At 35.9% G+C, this 19,687-nt stretch overlaps 1 long non-coding RNA gene across 1 annotated transcript in view; it reads right to left on the bottom strand.

Moving 5' to 3' along the window:
* The window catches only part of LOC135838067 (uncharacterized), a 131,255-nt gene that overhangs the window by 43,582 nt on the left and 67,986 nt on the right, over window positions 1–19,687 (bottom strand). The window contains exon 2 of the long non-coding RNA XR_010557314.1: window positions 12,868–12,897. This is a non-coding gene — a long non-coding RNA (uncharacterized LOC135838067). The remainder of the gene's footprint in view (window positions 1–12,867; window positions 12,898–19,687) is intronic.

Raw genomic sequence — 19,687 nt, forward strand, 5'->3', positions numbered from 1 at the left:
ACTCCTATTGTCATATGCCATAAGCCGGACTATTAAGCAAGACAAGAGCCCTGGCAGATCAATTTCAAGAATCTATGAAAAATTTGGAAAATTTCAGTCTCACCCTCTCCCCTTTTCCACGACACATTACTTCGTCATCGCCTCATGGACATAGCCGATTTCTCTACGTCAGCAATAGGTAGGTAAATGTATCCACAATACTGTTTCGACGTTTCGATGTTTATTTACTTCAAACGAGAGAATACCCACGATGATGTGTAAATCAACAGTTTACAGAAAAAAAAACAATGATATCGTTAAATGAATAATCGTACCATAAACAATTACATTTAGTACGAGCAATAAATATCTACGTCAAGCTCAAAAATCACGTAAATTTTTTGCGACGACGACGACGTCGATTAAGATTACGTAATTGACAACGTAGATGGAATGGAAGTGTATCAAGGTGTGAAACGTTATCGTAAATTCGCTATATTTATCATAAATTAGCATAACACGTATAATACTGATTAATAAACACGACGAAGATGATACCCGAAATCATATGTATAAGTTCAAGTGGCAATTTTTTTCAAGCTGTGTAGTCAAAATACGGGCATAAATGAGCGTAAACATGGCTTTTGGTGTAAATACCGAATACGTGTATAAGGGCAGAGAACCATGCACCTCAGCAGTAAACTGTAAACATTGTCAAATCGGGATATTCCCACAATATAATGCTGATCACATGTATTTTTTTCGATCGCGATTTATGTATTTAGATCGAATATTTTCAAAATATGTAAACATCCTGCGAGTAAGTTTTCAAAACACGACGAGTTGATCAACTTTTACAATTTCATCGTCTCGAATTGTCAATTTGGGGAAATTCGTTCATCAGACTGGCACGCTTCGCTTCGTCGACTCGTAATAATAATTCCTAACATGGGCGACGGTTTATTAAACAAAATAGATAGAAATAATAATTTCTATTTGACGCGTCATCAGATTTGATTATTAACGACCTTCTCGATGCGCAACAAGTGTGTGACCCATATTGCGCCGCACGCCGCCGCTTTCATCAAATGCAACACTGCGCTGGCTGCTGCTCTTGCTGCTTCCATGCTTACGCCGCCGCGCCATTTCGCGTACTATATAATCATTAATTTCCGTCCATTTTTCAAAATATGTACTTATTATTCGTATACAGTACGAGTATGTGTACTACGAATAGGCATACCATACCATACCATCAGTCTATACAAATACTTACTCGAACACAATACTCGTTACATACATCATAATGCGAGCACATCTATAACGTACTCGTACAAATACATACATTCTTCCTACAATCGTTCGCAATAATTGTATCTATTACGTAGTATCTAGTATCTACTTCGTATACTTCGTACAATCTACCAACATTGGACATGCTTTTATTACTCTAGACAGTTTTCATTCCATGGAGTATCTAATAATTCATCAAGTAGGTAGGATGATGAGTAAATTAGGTAGGCCTACACGTGTGCTACGAATGCTACGATCGCATCAATAAAATGTCACGAACACGAACGGCGACTCTTTGAAAAGTTCAATACTATTACGCGGATATTTATTTAAATTAGGTGGTATAGCCTACGGTAATTGCCATCTCGTGTCCGGACGAATTCGAACATATTTTCTTAATTTGTCGCATAGGCGTTTTAATTGTTAGAATAGAGGACTCGTACGTAGGTGGCTGAGTACGTATGCAGAATTAGATAGGTATAAGTAAGTTGTAATTGAATACGAATTTGATATGTACTTGTATAGCGATGTGCAATAGCAAATTTCCTTCTCGATCGAACTGTAAACGCTGCGCAAATGCAACTCCAATTTTTACAAAGACTGAATTATTCTTACGCTCTTCTCGGAAAATAACGTGCCATTATTCATTTCCAGCAAACGATGCCTGCTTTTCGGAGAAGCTACGAGCGGATAAAACGGATTCGCAAATTTACGCGGTCATTGTTTGTTTTGATTTTGAAAAACTGTCGCGTAGTCAAATGTCATCCAATGTATGGTATAAATATCGAATTGAAAATAAACTTCGAGTACATGATCAATCATCACTTCACATGGCAGATATACAACCTTCGCAATTCTTCTACTTCAATCCAGTTGAAATTTGTTTCTCTGTTAGTCCGGCATATGACAATAGGAGTAATTGCACCCCCCCCCCCCCGGTTGATCCTCCGGGACAACTTTTTTTTTGAAGGGGACATCCTAAGGAACATTTTAAAGCAAACTTGCCCAAAAAAAAGTTGGCCTTACTTACAAAATGGCGGCCATTTTGATTGACAGGTCAGCCGAAATCGCAGATTTTGCGCATTTTAACATAAGACTTGCACGAACTTTTTCAAACTTTACAAAGGTAGATCGAAAAATCATGCAAAAATTTATCACCTGTCAAAATTTCAAGTGCTAAATTGCGTTTTTCGATTTTTGGTGAATTTTTGAAAATCGAATTTTGACCAAAAATGAGGGAAAAAATCAAAATTTTACCAAATCGACCAAGAAAGGTGAAATTTGGGATATACCATATTTTTGACATGCTAACTTGATTGGAAACGGTTTCAAGCCGTTTAGAGCAATTCTGGAGCCTGCAGCAGATTTTTGAAACTCGAAATTCCCACAAAATTCCATCAAATTGCAGTTGTAAGGCTGAAATTTATTCTAAAAACTAATTTTCAATACGCTACGAAGTACTGCAGGTAAATTTCAAGTCGTTTTGGAGTCTCCAGCCACTTTTTGAAAATTCCTGAAGCCTCCAGGAGGTTTTTAATCCTTTAAATTTTCACAAAATTTCATCAGATATGGAGATGGAAAGCTGAAATTTACTCCACACTCGAATTTTAACACCCCCTGAAGACGACTTCAGGTGGGTTCAAGTCATTTTAGGGCCTCCAGCGACTTTTTTGAAAATTACTGGAGCTTCCAGTAGATCGTTGAAACTTGAAATTTCCCCAACATTAATTTATCAAATGGAGTTGGCCAGCTGAAATTTACTTCGCAGACTACATGCTGGTTTCAAATGGCTTTCAGCTTCCAGCTACTTTTAGGAAATTTCAATTTTCCAAAAAAACATCATACAACCTTTCAAAAAGTTGCTGGAGGCTCCAAAACGACTTGAGATTCACCAGCAGTCAACTTCGTAGCGTATTGAAATTAGTTTGTAGAATGAATTTCGACTCTTCATCTCAGTTTGATGAAATTTTGGAGAAAATTTCAAGTTTCAAAAATCTACTGGAGGCTCCAGTAATTTTCGAAAAAGTCGCTGGAGGAACTAAAATGACTTGAACCCACCTGAAGTCGTCTTCAGAGGGTGTTAAAATTCGAGTGTAGAATAAATTTCAGCTTTCCATCTCCATTTGATGAAATTTTGTGAAAATTCAAAGTTTCAAAAATCTGTTGGAGGCTTCAGGAATTTTCAAAAAGTGGCTGGAGACTCCAAAACCTCTTGAAATTTACCTGTAGTGCTTCGTAGCGTATTGACTATTGAAATTAGTTTTTAGAATAAATTTTAGCTTTACAACTCCAACTTGATGGAATTTTGTGGGAATTTCGAGTTTCAAAAATCTGCTGGAGGCTCCAGAACTGCTCTAAACGGCTTGAAACCGCTTTCAATCGATTTAGCATGTCAAAAATAGGGTATATCCCAAATTTCAGCTTTCTTGGTCGATTTGGTAAAATTTTCAAAAATTCACCAAAAATCGAAAAACGCACTTTAGCACTTGAAATTTTGACAGGTGATAAATTTTTGCATGATCTTTCGATCTACCTTTGTAAAGTTTGAAAAATTTCGTGCAAGTCCTATGTTGAAACGTAAAATTTGCGATTTCGGCTGGACCTGTCAATCAAAATGGCCGCCATTTTGTAAGTAAGGCCAACTTTTTTTTTTTGACAAATTTGCTTTAAAATGTTCTTTAGGATGTCCTCTTTAAGAAAAAAGTTGTCCCGGAGGATCGGCGGTGGGGGGGTGGTGCAATTACTCCTATTGTCATATGCCAGACTATGTGAGAAGATGTCTATTAATGCCACCCACACTTCTGAACCAAATGCTGAGCTGCTAAGTTGAATTTTCAATTTGGAAAATTTTGAGAGAATTGGGAAGAAATCCAGCTCTTAATTGGCACGATTAATTTTCAACAATTCATCGCTCATTTTTTTTAAAATTCGACTCTTCCAACCCTTTTCATCTGTCCTCAAAATTTCCTAAAAATTGAAAAATATTGTTACATTTGGTCTATTGAATTTTTGGGAGCGCTGAATGAACAACAATTTACTTTAAGGACCCCCAAAATATCCTCGTTAGTTTGCCAAGCTGGTGGGGGGGGGGGAGGGGGGAGGGAAGAGTGAGACACCCTCAAACAGAAAATTTCGGGCGAAAAGTTGAGAATTTTTGGAAAAAATTGGGTGAATTGGAAAAAGCTGAGAAATTTGGGAAAGTTGGAAAGAAATTGTGTTAAGCAGGGAAAATCAAAAAATTGCTAAGTTTTTACTTCTTGAATAAAAAATTTTCAAAAAGTATTCGATTTAGCGAATCCTTTTCTCTGATCAAAGTTAGAGAGTTCAAAGCTGCCAGAAAATCCAAAACTGCCAGAAAATCCCAACTTCTGTTGAAATATCACAAAAAGTCTACTTTTCGACGCAAGAATTCGGAAACAATAATTTTCAAATTTTGCAAAAATTGTTTGTTTTTGCAAAATATATAAAAATTATGTCTTGAAAAGAATGAAGAATTGTGAATTTCCGAGAGCTTTTGCGTTCGCCTCGCTCGGGCCCCATCCATATGAAATTTTTCAAGAATGAAAAATTGACTTTAGAAGTTTAAAAAACATAATCAAATCAATCCTTTCAGGGTTAGTGCCGGTGCAAAAAAAGGCAATAAATAACGAAAAAATGTGCGAAATTTCATTCAAAAATACCAAAAAGCACAACAATTTTAATCTGGAAAAAGAACAATTCAAATTTTTTGTCAAGTATGAAAACATTGTTTTTGAACATTTAAATAAATTATTCAATATTTTTGTTTCCAACTGCCCCTTCCAAACTTTCTTCGAACCACATCTGGCTAATTTGCGGGGAAAATACTGGAGAGGGGAAGCGGGGGTTAGGCATGAAAATTTGGGAAAATTTCAGTCTCACCCATAGCATCTGACGGATTTTTTTTGTTGAAAAAATTACTACTTTTTCATTACTTTTTTCACTACCTTTTTTCAGTCAAATTTTTTGCAGGTTCTTCAGTCGACCCCCCCACCCTGCGTCACACAAAAAAATAACAAAGTGAAATTTTTCACAAAGTTTTCAAAAAAATGTTGAAGTTCTGAAAATTTGTACTACGTAGGGGTATACCAAATACATATTTTTTCATTTTTTCACTACTTTTAAATTCTAGAGAACATGAGTGATGAATAGGAATTTTTAGAGTGAAGAAACGATTTTTTTTCGCATGGGGGCTACATTTTTTTGTACAATTTGTTTATTTTGGTCCTCCAAAGAAACCATGTGGATATATTTTTCAAAATTTGAGCGAAGGGCTGATACACCTTCATAATCCGGGCAACTCTTTTTGAAACAGCTCCAAAATCTTGCAAGCTTTTGAATTTTTGAATGCCTCTAGATGGCTTTTTAAAATTGAATTTTCTTTCACTATAAACAACATGTGAGAAAATTATGGGAAAATTCGCGATTTTAAATGAGTTGTGTATCTTTTCTAATAGTATTTTAGCAACCAACATTTGAAATTCAATTTTTTTTTCGCTAATTAAATATTTAGGTAATTGGTTGCCATATAGTTGTAAAAAAGAAGCGAAATTCATCCAAGCGAATTTTCCCTGTGGTTTTCTCGAATTTTTTGCCACAATGGCTCAAGAAAATACAGAAAGCACTTTTTCAAATTAAAAACAATTTTCTTTTGCCCTCGCTTCGCTTGGACCATCCCCTCCCCCCACCACGACACATGATTTGTCAGGCCTCCAGCAATATATGAATTTCTTCAAAAAATAATTAATGAGGGAAAGGGATGAGGGGAAAAGCAGAGTTTTGTTTCGAATAGAATGGAAATCTTCGATACATAATTTTCAATTCCAAGAACCCTCAGGAGTACTGAATGATAATGGAGGACAGAAGAATCTGTTGGTCCAAACTAGACCTTTGAATGCGCCATCGATCGAATCATCATTTCAGCCAAATCCCAAACATATACGAACATGCTCAGACACGTTATCACGAAGTATATGCAAACATCTAGTCGACTCCGGCGACCAATTTCCTCGTAAACTCGAACCTCATTAGTGACTCAGCGCGCAATAATCCGTGCCCGGCGACTGTCAGCGGCCGGTGGCCTGCCTCCTCTTCATCATCATCATGCAGCAAACAAAGCGCCTTTTGTTGAAAGGCGTAGACAAAAGCCTAGTTTGTAGAATTTGCGCATAATTAAGCACGCCGACTATGGGTCGGCATCGGCAACCAGTGCCAGGAAAACAAAGAGACGGGAAACGCAATACCTAATACCTTTCGAAACCAGTTGACAATCACAATACCAAACCATAGCACAGCTTGTACAAAAACACGACCAAGACCAGCAGATTTAATCCCATGTGCATACAATATGTACCAGTATATGTATAAGCGGGCATGGGCAGAGAATGAGACACCGAGAACCGAGATTCAAATCCTCTTGGTGGCACGCGAAGGCAAAGATGGTGGTGCGGAGTCACAGTCGCAGCCTCCGGTGGCGTTGTACTACGTATTGTAGCTCGAGTGCTGTACTCGCGTATCGTAGATGCGGAAAAATTGCGATGAAAAATGCACGCCAATTTTTTCTAATTTAATAAGTACTATACCTACTCTCGAGTTCTAACCTCGTCGTTGAGCGAAAATTAGTTCAAGATCGTGGCAATTTTTTTATTTAGAAAATAAATTGATTACGACCTCGGTCTCTGGCGTGGCGGTGGCTGTAACACACGACGATGACGTACTCGTAATCTCGTATGCTGCAGCGAAAACAATGACGACGAGAGTCGAGATTGCACATCGGAATAGTCGTTTTATTTCTACTCGTATGTAATGTACACAAACAAAGTGCATTTTATGTATGCAAGTGTAATGTGTTCCGAGTATAGGAATTTATATCTACCCAGGGTAAAACCAAACCGATGAATATTGTATGCGCGAAACGTGTGCAGCAACTTCCTCGATGATAATCGTTAACGTTTAAAACTAGTCATCATCATTGTTGTATCATCGTCGGATGTACGAGTACGAGTATTTACTCGTGTACGCGAGTAAAAAAAAGAAGACAAGTACCTACACTTAGAACGTAATCGCGTTATAATTTTATTTTTCCATCTTCTTTCTCATTCCACCACAAGTTGTACTATATGCTTACTTAGTATAAAATACATATAAAGTATAGAGGTACGTCTGCGTATAAAATGCAGGAAACGCGTGGGATGATTGAAAAATGCCATGTCGCCATATACTCGTCGTACTCGTATACCTACAGCAGCCAGCTCGCTATCGAGTGTGGAGTATGGAGCGAGTGAAAAATCACGATCGTGTCTCTCCGCATCGCCAAGGTAAAATAGAGCGAGAGAAGGATGCAGGGATATATGTAGCTAACATAAGTCAGAAAATTTATTGCAACGGTCGTTTTAAGCGTGATATTTCTTAGAAACGTGATAGACAATTTCTTAATGATATTCATATTCTTGAGTGATGCGCAAATAATTATCGTTGCCGAGTTTTCTGACAAATAATACTTATGGTAAAGTACCTTACTACCTATACGAGTATATATACTGGACAGTTGCCCCGTCGAGGAGTTTGCTGATTTTCAAACCGTTTAAGAAAAATTGACATTTATATTGTAGATGAATTATTAACGATGTAGGATGAGCAGTTTAGCTCTGTACGCGGAGCCTCATCTGCAGACGCCAGAAATTAGAAACGTAGACCTACAGTAGCCTTTTACCGTAGGTATTACTGTACTAGCCGAGCGATGCATCATCCAGAATCTTGTTCAAACTTGTCATGCCCATGCTACATATATGTAGAAGACGTAGCTGTGGTGTGAAAAATCAGCACAGTTAGGTGCAAATGTAATGTGTACAACATCACAAGTCGATAGGTACTCGTAACCAGGGTGTCTACCGGAATTTTTCGGCCGAAAATCACTACCTTTTCACTACCTTTCAAAAAAAATCACTACCTTCCAAAATAATTTTACCCTCCCTCCCACACAAACGATTTTTCATTTTTTTTTTCTGGTTTGAACTTTGTAATTTTTTACAGAGCAGTAAGTACACGTTTTCATCAATTTGAAATTAATTCAATGATTTTATAACCATTAAAATGAGCGAACTCGAAAAATTAACAAAGCATCTACATATTTCGAGAATAAAATTCTTTCAAATAATGAAAGATGAAGGATTTTTTTTTTAATTTTTAGCATTGATTTTTCAGGGTTTCAAGTGCAAAAAAATTTCAAAATAAAAAATCAGGACTTTATCAGGACATATTTTTTCAACACTTGGGGTTTTTCAAGAGGGGGAGGGGGTGGACGAGGCAAAATTAGACATTAAAATTTTTCGCTATTCCAATATCTTCAAACATCTCAAGATTTTTTCCAAGCAAGCGGATGTTGAGAATATAATTTTGTCATTTCAATTTTTGATTTTATTTTCACCTTTAAGGTTTTTGTTACTGTAATAAAATTGGGCGAATAAAGAACTTTTCAAAATGAAAAATTGAAAAAAATAATGGAAAATTTGAACAACATTTGGAAAAAAGATACCAATTTTATGAAAAAGGCTGCCGAAAATTATAGAATTTTGAGGGGTATAAAAACCTTGTTTTCTTGGGTAATGAATGAAGAAGTTCATTATTTTTGCTTCAAAATTTCAAAACTTGAACTATTATTCAAAAAATAAATCCAAACGTGAAAAAAAGCAAACGAGCCCAAGTGAAGCGAGGCCAAGAAAGCTTTCAAAAATTCATGTTTCAAGAAGCAAAAAAAAAAAAATGTTTTTTTTATGGAGGTAAAAGAATATTTTTCTGATTGAAACTTCGAACATTCCTTGAATTTGAACAATTAATTTTTTTTAAATTGAAAAAGAAGAGCAAATAGCCGGAGCGAAGCGAGGAGGGCAAAAGCTTTCAAAAATATGTAATTCAAATTCTAAAAAATTCAACAAATGACCCATTTTTTACAAAAATTTTCTTGTGTGGAAAATTGGATTTTTCGCTTTTTTCATTTTTCACTACCTTTTAAGAAAAATTGCTGAAAATCACTACTTTTTCACTACTTTCACTACCGACTTTCAAAATCACTACCTTGTCACTACTTTCACTACCTGGTAGACACCCTGGTAACTTAGGTAGGTAAGGTATCCTGGAGTTAGTCCGGCGTATGACAATAGGAGTGATTGCACCCCCCCCTAACCCTCCGGGAAAACTTTTTTCTTAAAGGGGACATCCTAAGAAACGTTTTAAAGCAAACTTGCCCAAAAAAAGTTGGCCTTACTTACAAAATGGCGGCCATTTTGATTGACAGGTCAGCCGAAATCCCAGATTTTGCATTTTAACATAGGACTTGCACGAACTTTTTCAAACTTTACAAAGATAGGTCGAAAGATTATGCAAAAATTCATCACCTGTCAAAATTTCAAGTGCTGAAATGCGTTTTTCGATTTTTGGTGAATTTTTGAAAATCCAATTTAGGCCAAAAAAATGAGGAAAAAATCAAAATTTTATCAAATTGACCAAGAAAGCTAAAATTTTGGATATACCCTATTTTCGACATGCCTGCCAATCGATTGGAAACGATTTCAACCCGTTTTGAGCAGTTCTGGAGCCTCCAGCAGATTTTTGAAACTCGAAATTCCCACAAAATTCCATCAAATTTGGGTTGTTAAGCTGAAATTTATTCTAAAAACTCATTTCAATACGCTACGAAGTACTGCAGGTGAATTTCAAGTCGTTTTGGATTTTCCAGCGACTTTTTGAAAATTTTTGAAGCCTCCAGCAGATTTTTGAAACTTTAAATTTTCACAAAATTACATCAAATGGAGATGGAAAGCTGAAATTTACTCTACACTCCAATTTGAACACTCTCTGAAGACGACTTCAGGTGGGTTCAAGTCATTTTAGAGCCTCCAACGACTGTTTTGAAAATTACTGGAGCCTCCAGTAGATTTTTTAAACTTGAAACTTCCCCAAAATTTCATCAAACTAAGATGGAGAGTCGAAATTCATTCTGCAAAGTAATTTCAATACGCTACGAAGTTGACTGATGGTGAATTTCAAGTCGTTTTGGAGCCTCCAGCAACATTTTGAAAGGTTGTATGACGTTTTTTTGGAAAATTGAAATTTCCTAAAAGTAGCTGGAAGCTTCAAAACAATTTGAAACCACCATGTAGTCTGCGAAGTAAATTTCAGCTTGCCAACTCGATTTAATAAATTAATGTTGCGGGAATTTCAGGTATCAAAAATCTACTGGAGGCTCCAGTAATTTTCAAAAAAGTCGCTGGAGGCTCTAAAATGACTTGAACCCACCTGAAGTCGTCTTCAGAGGGTGTCAAAATTGGAGTGTAGAGTAAATTTCAGCTTTCCATCTCCATTTGATGAAATTTTGTGGGAATTTAAAGTTTCAAAAATCTGCTGGAGGTTCCAGGAATTTTCAAAAAGTCGCTGGAGGCTCCAAAACGACTTGAAATTTATCTGCAGTACTTCGTAGCGTATTGAAATTAGTTTTCAGAATAAATTTCAGCTTTACAACTCCAATTTGATTAAATTTTGGGGAAATTCCAAGTTTCAAAAATCTACTGGAGGCTCCAGTAATTTTCAAAAAAGTCGATGGATGCTCTAAAATGACTTGAACCCACCTGAAGTCGTCTTCAGAGGGTGTTGAAATTGGAGTGTAGAGTCAATTTCAGCTTTCCATCTCCATTTGATGAAATTTTGTGAAAATTCAAAGTTTCAAAAATCTGCTAGCGTATTGAAATTAGTTTTCAGAATACATTTCAGCTTTACAGCTCCAATTTGATGGAATTTTGTTGAAATTTCGAGTTTCAAAAATCTGCTGTAGGCTCCAGAACTGCTCAAAACGGGTTGAAACCGTTTCCATTCGATTTGGCATGTCGAAAATAGGGTATATGCCAAATTTCAGCTTTCTTGGTCAATTTGGTAAAATTTTGATTTTTTCCCTCATTTTTAGCCTAAATTAGATTTTCAAAAATTCACCAAAAATCGAAAAACGCACTTTAGCCCTTAAAATTTTGACAGGTGATGAATTTTTGCATGATCTTTCGATCTACCTTTGTAAGGTTTGACAAATTTCGTGCAAGTCCTTTGTTGAAACGCAAATAAATCCGCGATTTCGGCTGACCTGTCAATCAAAATGGCCGCGATTTTGTAAGTAAGGCCAACTTTTTTTTGGGGCAAGATTGCTTCAAATTTTCCTTAGGAATGTCCCCTTTAGGAAAACAGTTGTCCCGGAGGATCGGCGAGGGGGGGTGCAATTACTCCTATTGTCATATGCCGGACCAAGTAGAAAGATGGCTGATTTCATTTTACATGTGTGTACAAAATAATACATCGGTTTTACCTATTTTTAAAAAAACACCAAAACATGTTGTATCGAATGTACATGTTGCTCGATTTGTGGCACTACTGATAATGAATTAATGATGATCAGCTGTTGTTCTGTAGTTCTGTCATTGTTTGGCTTCGTGATCCGAATGAAACACGTCCAAAGCAATAACAACATTATAGGAACTGATTGATTCGTGGATTAGAATTTAATGCTCATAATCATAAAGCTCAATTTCACAGGTACAAGGTGCATGCTACATAGAAAGGAAATGCCACCGTATATAGACGATACCTGAGAATTGCTACCGTTTGTCTCAAATCACCTATGTATTACCAGAGTTTAACACTCGTATGTACGAGTAGAAACATAGTAGCTCTCAAGCTCGACGATTACTCAACCTCTTTTCAACATGTAATTATTGAAAACGCGAACTAGTCATTCGAATATCCGGTTGAGTAGGTAAGGTACATCACATCTACTCGTACATTCTACACAATAGGTAAATTCTCGTGAACAAGGCTGACTCGCGACTGACACTGACAGCCCCGCCGCCACCCAAATTTTGAATAATATTACGAGCAATTTAAACGACTAGACAAGGCGCCGCGCAATCTCTGGCAAACTTGCATCATATACTCGTAGTACATACTCCGGTCAAGTTCAATACACCCTAAATTCTACCCATTCGTCGAATAACTATTAGGGGAATACCGACTACCGTACATTGTAAGAGGCCCATGAATTCCAGATGGGCTAACAATTGGAGGTTCGAAGAAAGGGGTTCGAATGTTCGTTATGTCGATCCTTAAACCCTCGTTAATTTAGCTTTTGACTATACTCGTACATCAGACTCGTGTACGTACGAAAAACATCCAAGTCAACCCAAAAGTGTGTAATTTCCTGTGTTCTTTTTTCAGTTTGGGAGAGCTGGGAAAATTCTCTTTGTCATTTCGAAGGTTTTGTTCAATCGTTGATGAAATGAAAGATCAGAAGAATGGAGGGCGAGTTACTCGTATTTCGCTCATATGTAGGCCTATTTGCTGGCCTGAATACTCGAAGGTGTACACTGTACATGTGCTCTATGACTATGACTTATCCAAGAATTTCAAGCAATTCTGTCATTGCTATGAAAAGTACCTTATAATATTACAGCTTTACTGCTGATTCAGGTACACTTTGTTAGGTGCTTATGGGTAGGTAAATTTACAAAAAAGGTAATAATTTTTTATTCATTATCAACTTACCAATCATCTGAATCGCTACTCTGTCGTAACCTGAAATCAAAAAAACCATAATATACATTATTATTACATCATGGCGATGAAAAAACCGGTAGAAAGTTATTGCATTTACCTACGTCAAATAATATTGTTAGTAATACATATTATTTTATAGAAATTACGAAAGTACGATAAAATCAGATAACAGCGTGAAAAATCACATTCGAATTATACATATTTGAATTATTGAATGGATTTTCCCCATTTCCAAAAATTCATTATCAATTCCGCAAACACAGACAGTACATAAAATCAAGCCAGATTACCCAATTAGGTGCTCATTCTACTACGGATTGCGATGCATAAAGCAACCTGATGCAATATATTTTATTATTTCTCAGTCTTTATTTAAATCATTAGTAGATACACATACACAAAAATTCTACGAAGGATTTTTCCATAGTTCGAAGTAGGTATAAATTGGTTCATGGTTCCAAAAAGTTCAAATCATTTGCCAAAGTTGAGCTATCCAGGTTTTGCTTGATGAAATATCACAAAAACAAAGCTTCCCAGAAAAACTGATAACATTTTTGGAAAGAAAAAAATCGAGTTCTCAGCCATTTTGAGTCGCTCAATTTTTTTGTAAAATTACAACTTTTTTCAAATTATTGATTTTTTGCAATTTTTTTCAGTTTTTTCATTGCAAATTTTTTTTTCAATAATGATTCTACTCGGAAAGTGTGATTATTTTTCATTAAAACTGGCAAAAATTCCTGATTCAACCCCCCCCCTCCCCCACGTTGAACTTTTGGACGCCGAAGTCTATTTCTCAAACATGGGAGAACTTTAAAAAAACCAAAGGGTCAAAAATGAAAAAAAAAAAAATGATTTCCCAAATTGAGCTCGAAAAATTCTGAATACCATTAGCAAATTTTTGGAAATTACAATTCACAGAAAATACTCTCTAAGCAAGTTGAAAAGCAAAAATTTGGTAAGCATAACACTTTTCACCACCAAGGACCAATTTTCATGGTGTTGGGGGGGCGGGAGGTGAATTTGTCTTTTTTAAACATTTTCAGTTTTTACGGCATCACAGTGCTCCTTGGTTGCATGAAAAATGCATATGAGAATGTAATTATAAATCGCCTATGCCAGAGTCGAGCCCCTCTCTCCTCAATCGATTTTTCGTCGGTCTGGAGCATTTTTGATTTTGGTGAAATGATTATACCTGGCCTTAATTGACTTAAGAATACACAATACAGAGTTCGTACACAATTTTTTCAACAAAAGCTACTTAGACTTTGAACATTGAAGCAATTTTTGAATAAAATTGTGGCTTTTTGAAATTTTAGGAAGGAAGCGACAATTTTCAGGAATTTTTGGCAAAAAATTAGACTTTTGGTAATTTTTGGCATTAATAGGAAGAAAGTGAGATTGTTTATAGCAATTTGGTTAAAAGCAAAAACTTTTAGCAACAAAAGCAAGACTTGAAAAAAAAATTTCGCATGAAAGTGAGAATTTCAGCAGTTTATGACAAAAAAGCAAGATTTTGTCAAGTTTAGCAAAAGGCAACGCTTTTTTTGACAATTTTTGAAAAAAAGCAAAATTTGCAATTATTAAAAAAATGGAGGCTTTTTTGACATTTTTGCAAAAGAGTGACAATTTTTAGAAATTTTTGTCAAAAAAATGAGACTTTTTCGCAATTAATGGCGTTTTCTAGAAAAACCAATTTTTTGCAAAAAGCAAGACTTACTGGAATGCAAAAGAAGTTATACTTTTTTGCAATTTTCGTTGAAAAAGTGTGACTTTTCTACAACTTTTTCATAAAAAATTAACATTTTTTCGGAAAATGTTCGCAAAAAGCGATTTTGGCAATCATTTTAGCAAAAAAAGCAAGGTTTTTGTCATTTTTTTGGCAACAAAGCGAGACTTTTGGGCAATTTTTGAATAAAATCAGGTTTTTTCATTTGTAAAATTGTTAGCAATTTTTGGTAAATACAACTTTTTATTTGGGAATTTCAACAAAAGTTGAGATTTTTTGCTGTTTTTGTAGAAAATGAAACTTTTGAAAATTTTAGCCAAAGGCAGGGCGTTCGTTACTGTAACGCTAAAAATGAAGTGTAACCAGTTGGAAAATAATGAAAAAGTGAATGCTTTCATAAATTATCGACTTAACACATGATATTTTCAGCATTTTTTTTCTAAAAGCAGGGTAAAAATTCGGAAAAATTGAATTTTTGAAAAAAGTAACTTTAGTAACCAAAATGTTGAAAAACCAACCATCGAAGTTTTACTTCTACTAACTCCAGTACAGAACAGTTACCTACTTCAAGAGCAACCGAGTAAGAGTCCTGAATACAAAACCTCCTACAAAATGCAACTTTCATCTGCTGTGACGTTTGAATGCCAAGTTCATTCGGAGGAGCAAATTCAAGCTGGATTTGTGTTCGTTCATTTCTAAATTGAAAACCGCGAAGCAATCCTGTTCAGTAGGTGGCCTTTTGATGAGTCATTGTAACCAATTTTGCCCATTTCTTCAATGGAATGGCGAAAATCCATCGATTAAATTTACTGATTCGGTTTGAATTGAATCCAATCGAAATATGTAGAATTTTTCAGCAGGAAATACCAACTTGATAGGTAATGTACATGCATACCTTAACTCTGCAGCGACCAACGAATTATAATGATATTTCCTATAGTCTGTACTTGTATTTTTAATGAGAGACGAGCCAAGAGGTGGAAAAAATTTAGGTAAAGCACGGATAGATTATTATAAAACATCGGGGGTCCGATTGAGTCGAGCAACAGCGTTAATGCGGGGTGCAGAATAGACGAGATAATAGTTTAAGAATAAGAAGAAGAAGAAGAAGACGAAGAAGACGAAAAAAAAAGAAGAAGATACTGGGATGTGGTGTGCGGTAGGCCAGTGTTATTTTAAAAGCCACCATTGATGGAGCGTTTACTTGTTGCGCTGCTGCTGCCGAATGTGGCAACGGGCACAGCATCTCACTCTCTCGTTCGGTGTCTTTGGGCAGGTTATCTTCGTTCATCTTATTTGCCCCTCGAGTCTGGCACTGGCTCTGGCCTATTGAAACTAGAAACCGGCAGCTATTATATTGAAAGCGAATAACTCGGTTGAGTATTTTTTAGCTGAGCATAAGACTTGAATTGAGGCAAGTTCGACGTGCCTGTGAAGCGCGACAGGAGTTCTCCACCTTTCATCTCTCTTATACTTACGTATGTTCGTTATCTCCTACGCCAATCTATCATCGAATTCCAGCGTCAATCATCCGTCGGTACTTTTCATATTTTTCCACTCTCTTACGCCCTTCTAGTATTTGTTTCATGTTAATCATCCTTCTTTTTTTTTTTTCGGGTCATCTCGTTTTAATTTACACTCCTCGACTGCAGTGTACTACATTAATATGGCAATGAACCGAGTTCAGCGTTCTTTGTAATCGATATATCACTCGACTTGGAAGGAATTTACTTTCGTAAAAGGTCAACAATCATAGTTCAAAAGCACTTATCTGTTTGGATAGAATTTTGGTCTCGAAAACATTGAGGTTCTTTTACTTGAGGGGTTCCACTTCGATTCCATAATGGAAGTAGGGATTTTCCACTATTTTTCAGTCAAGGCAAGTGAAATTGATGAAAATTTGCCTCCCCCCCTCAATATCGACTTTTCAGTTGATGCAGATAATGATTAGCCCGGTATATGAGAATATATGAATAATTGTACCCCCCCCCCCCAATTCACTAAGACAATTTTTTTTGGCAACTTTGCTTTAAAATGTTCCTTGAGATGTCCCTTTCAAGGAAAAAGTTGTCCACAAAGGATCGGCGGGGGGGGGTGAAATTATTCCTATTGCCATATACCGGACTAGATGGTTTTTTTTTGAGAACTTTGTCCTGCATTTCGATACCTACGTGTTTTTTTGCCTGTAAAGACAGCTTTTGCTATCTTAGCTGCATTTCTGCGGTTAATAAAATATTCAAAGACTGCAAAAAATGGCAATTATCAAGCTAGAATCAAATACCGAAGAATGGAAATAGTTGTCGTCGGGTTAAATGCATCTACCCGGCCAAAGAAGCCTATACCGAGACTTAAAATGCTAAGAATCGGAATCGGAATGTGAATTGTGAACGTATATAATTGCAGAAGCGAAGTACAGAACAATAAAATATGTCGTGACTATGAGACAAATATGCTCCTTTAAACGAGTAACAAGTCACGTTTTTTAAAAAACACGTTATTTATGCGATGGTGCGAGTAGGTACCTCTATCTACTCGTAATATGTACTGCGAGTGCGGTAATGTGCGAGAATATGTCCTAGCCTACCTAGCCCTCCTCTACACCGCCACTTCATTGTTGTAAAGCATCGCAATTGAGTCGGATATTAAATTTGTGTATTTTTGAAATTATTTTTATACGCGGAGTTTAGAAATTAGAGCGTTCAAATTGACCGAGAACGTTCCGCAATCGGACGTGATTCATTTTACACGTATTCTATATCGATGAATGATCCGAATACTATGTGATCTCACAATGCTCTTCCTGTGATTTAATTATTACAGCGAATCTGATGAGTACGATCTACCCACTATAAAAGGAAGAATTTTGACTGAATCATTCTCACCGTTTGGATGAAATTATCATAATGATTCAAAAAATAAACTGAAGTTTGAACAATAACTTCTTGATATTTGATTTCATTATTTTTACTTGTTAGTATATAGTAGGTAGCTTACGTGCGTACATAGATTTCAATGATGCAGAGATAACTGAAGAAAAATCGCAATAAATCAATCCGTCTAATTTAATTCGCTAAACTACGTAAATACGTGGTTGAAAATTTCCCAATGCTGTACTTATCGCTTTTTAATTATCTATTTAAAATTAAAAGATAAGTTGGTCTCAATTTTTTTAATCAAGGTTCGCCAATTTCCTCAATGTAAAAAACATATTTTTCAAGCAGAGAAATGGTAGCCATAAAATTGAAGTTGGAAAATCGTCGTGTTTTTATTTTCTTAGCACATCTGAGCAGGAATAAAACCGATGGATGAAATTTAAAAATTTCTACATTTCAGATTGAAGTACCTTTTGAGCTGGCAATTTTCGATTTGAACGAATAAACTAACAAGGGAACCTCTTGAGGTGTCCGCCTCCGATTTGAACGGGTCCAAATTTTCAGCTGCCCAAGTTCATTTTTCGATTTTTGGCGAATTTTTGAAAATCCAAAATTGACTATTTTGGTGATTTATGATTTTTTTAAAAAAGTACGTACATGATCAGTAAAAATGTTCAAAATAAGTCTTAAAACTGATATTAACCCCCCCCCCCAAATCCAAATTTCGCCATTTCCAGCCATTCTGGATCCTCCAGCGCTATTTTTCAATTTCTCCAGAATTTTCAATTTGCTCCAGAAGGAGTGAATATGAAGTTGGACAGCTAAAAATCGAGTTGTGTGTTATACTCGACCTGTTTAACGAATTTATCCACATTCGAATCGATTCTGGAGCGGACACCTCAAGAGTGGTTTTTTGACCAGCTTTTTTTCAAAATAGAAGTATCCAAAAACCAAAAATTCCTCGTTTGTGAGAAAATTTTTGAAATTTGCGCGAATCGCTGTATTTTGTCATAGAGCAAATTTCGCCATTTCCAGCCTTTCTTGAGCCTCCCTTTAATTTTTGGATATTTTAATTTTGAAAAAAGCTGGTCAAAAAGCCACTTTTGAGGTGTCACTCTCAAAATCGGCTCAAATGTGGATAAATTCGTTAAACAGGTCGAGTATAACACACAACTCGATTTTTAGCTGCCCCACTTCATATTCACGCCTTCTGGAGCAAATTCAAAATTCTGGAGAAATTGAAAAATCGCGCTGGAGGCTCCAGAATGGCTGGAAATGGCGTAATTTGGTTTTGGGGGGGTTAATATCAGTTTTGGGACTTATTTTGACCATTTTTACTGATCAAGTACGTACTTTTTTAAAAAAAGCATAAATCACCAAAATAGTCAATTTTGGATTTTCAAAAATTCGCCAAAAATCGAAAGATGAACTTGGGCAGCTGAAAATTTGGATTTGGGGGTTTTAGAACATGCTCTTTCCAAAAATCGCGGTCCCGTTCAAATGGAAGGCGGACACCTCAAGAGGGTTACCGTGAAAAGAACATACCCGAAAACCTCCGGTAACCAAAATTTCAAACTTCAAAGTTCATTTTTGGATTTTTGGCGAATTTTTGGAAATTTAAAAAAAAAACTGTTTTTGAGGGCGATTGTCAAACTTTTTCATAAAAAAAATATATTTTTTGAGAAAAGTGAACCGATGTGAATAATTTCTTCAATTCAACACCCACACATCAACAACTAGTAGTTTCGAGCCATTCTGGAGCCTCCAGCGATTTTCACATTTTCTCCAAAAATTTTAGATCGCTCTTAGATGGGGCCAAAAATGAATTTTAGAAAGCTTAACTTTTATTAGGATTCATTGGGGCACTCTTTCGACCGTTTCAGGCCTCAACTCCGAGCTCGTGCTAAATTTGTTTTAAAAGCTTAAAAAGTGACCAAAAAAGACAAAATGAGAGAAAAACACTAATATAAATTTGAAAAACACCAAAAAAAATCCCAAAAATTGAATTTTTTAAAACTAAATACAAATTTTTGCAATTTCTGGCAAAAAAAAACAATTTTAGGCAAAAACGAGTCGTGCTCAATTTGCTTAAAAATCTCGAAATAACCAAAAAAAAGACAAAATGAGAGAAAAACACTATTATAAATTTGAAAAACACCAAAAAAAAAAAAACAGAAAATCCGAAAAATTGAATTTCTAACAACCAAAT

This window comes from Planococcus citri, chromosome 2 (assembly GCF_950023065.1).
Source record: "Planococcus citri chromosome 2, ihPlaCitr1.1, whole genome shotgun sequence".
NCBI classification, from domain to species: Eukaryota; Metazoa; Arthropoda; class Insecta; order Hemiptera; family Pseudococcidae; genus Planococcus; species Planococcus citri.